The following is a 2,132-nucleotide window of genomic DNA, read 5'->3' as shown; positions in this document are numbered from 1 at the left end:
AGGCAATTTTCTCTTAGGATAGTGAGTGTTTTGTTGGGAACCTTAAATAAGATCATCCAAACACTCTTCCGATCTGCCTAGTTTGCATTTCTTGCACTTTAATTTCTTGCTTACTTTCATAGCTTATTTTCCTTTACTCTCCATTGTCAAACCGCCTAGGTAGCTTGTCTTTGCTTATTGTTTGTCTCTTTGTTTCCTTGCTTGTGATTTGTCATATAGGGAATATGAAAGGAGGATTGATGTCATACCTTGAAGAATTTGAGTCAAGAAGCAAGGGGTCAACCACCTTAAGAGCTATTGGACTAAGAAGCACTCCAAATTGAGTGAAACATCAAAGATAGAATAGCCACCACAATTGAGGACTTTTTTTTTGTAATTGACAATTTGCTTTGCTTTCAAATTTTGTAACAAAATGGCCTTTCATTGGAAGTAAGTTGGGAGCCTCCAATAGGTCACCCTACTTCCATTTGTGTGTAATAATTTTAGGCAATTTTCCCTTAGGATAGTGAGTGTTTTGTTGGAAACCTTAAATAAGATCATCCAAACACTCTTAGGATCCGCCTAGTTTGCATTTCTTGCACTTTAATTTCTTGCTTACTTTCATAGCTTATTTTCTTTACTCTCCATTGTCAAACCGCCTAGGTCGCTTGTCTTTGCTTATTGTTTGTCTCTTTGTTTCCTTGCTTGTGATTTGTCATATAGGGAATTGGAAGGAGGATTGATGTCATACCTTGAAGAATTTGAGTCAAGAAGCAAGGGGTCAACCACCTTAAGAGCTATTGGACTAAGAAGCACTCCAAATTGAGTGAAACATCAAAGATAGAATAGCCACCACAATTGAGGACTTTTTTTTTTTGTAATTTTGTAATTGACAATTTGCTTTGCTTTCAAATTTTGTAACAAAAAGGCCTTTCATTGGAAGTAAGTTGGGAGCCTCCAATAGGTCACCCTACTTCCATTTGTGTGTAATAATTTTAGGCAATTTTCCCTTAGGATAGTGAGTGTTTTGTAGGGAACCTTAAATAAGATCATCCAAACACTCTTAGGATCCGTCTAGTTTGCATTTCTTGCACTTTAATTTCTTGCTTACTTTCATAGCTTATTTCCTTTACTCTCCATTGTCAAATCGCCTAGGTAGCTTGTCTTTGCTTATTGTTTGTCTCTTTGTTTCCTTGCTTGTGATTTGTCATATAGGGAATTGGAAAGAAGGATTGATGTCATACCTTGAATAATTTGAGTCAAGAAGCAAGGGGTCAACCACCTTAAGAGCTATTGGACTAAGAAGCACTCCAAATTCAGTGAAACATCAAAGATAGAATAGTCACCATCATTGAGGACTTTTTTTTTGTAATTTTGTAATTGACAATTTGCTTTGCTTTCAAATTTTGTAACAAAAAGGCCTTTCATTTGAAGTAAGTTGGGAGCCTCCAATAGGTCACCCTACTTCCATTTGTGTGTAATAATTTTAGGCAATTTTCCCTTAGGATAGTGAGTGTTTTGTTGGGAACCTTAAATAAGATCATCCAAACACTCTTAGGATCCACCTAGTTTGCATTTCTTGCACTTTAATTTTTTGCTTACTTTCATAGCTTATTTCCTTTACTCTGCATTGTCAAACCGCCTAAGTAGCTTGCCTTTTACCAATTAGTTTTTACCTTATCTTTCACACCTCTTTTAGTGTTTATTTTGACTAGTTTCAATCATAGTTTCTTTTACCTTTTGTTTTCAAACCCCCAACAAGAAAGAACCATAACTTAGGAATCAACATGAGTCTTCATTTTTCATCTAGTTTTAATGGTGTGGGTTTTACTCCTAAGGACCCCTTGTATAAGATATCATATGAGTTGAGATCCCTTAATTAGGGTTTAGAAGTATTGACTATTCAGGGTTTAGGTCTAGTTGACTAGTTGGGGTTTAAGGGTATTTGACAAATTTGGGTTTATGCGGATTTCACTAATTAGGGAGATTTGTACTTGACTAATTAAGGTTTTGTGTTCATTGACCAATTAGGGTTTATGACTATTTTAAAAACTTAGGGTTTACGGATACTTCACTAATTAGAGTTTACGGGTATTTGACAACTTAGTGTTTAGGTTTTAGGGTATTTCAGTAAAGACGGTTTAAGTGTAGTT

General features: G+C 35.5%; 1 long non-coding RNA gene across 1 annotated transcript; it reads left to right on the top strand.

The window, feature by feature from the left end:
• The first annotated feature begins 170 nt into the window (after window positions 1-170).
• On the top strand, window positions 171-1,397 carry LOC121174506 (uncharacterized). Its single transcript, XR_005890616.1, has 2 exons — window positions 171-372; window positions 1,195-1,397. It is a non-coding gene; the product is annotated as an uncharacterized lncRNA (long non-coding RNA).
• Window positions 1,398-2,132: the final 735 nt, after the last annotated feature.

The sequence above is a fragment of the Glycine max genome, unplaced genomic scaffold, assembly GCF_000004515.6.
Source record: "Glycine max cultivar Williams 82 unplaced genomic scaffold, Glycine_max_v4.0 scaffold_117, whole genome shotgun sequence".
NCBI lineage: Eukaryota > Viridiplantae > Streptophyta > Magnoliopsida > Fabales > Fabaceae > Glycine > Glycine max.
The sequence above is the reverse complement of the archived record's forward strand: the minus strand, read 5'-3'. Positions and strand labels throughout refer to the sequence as shown.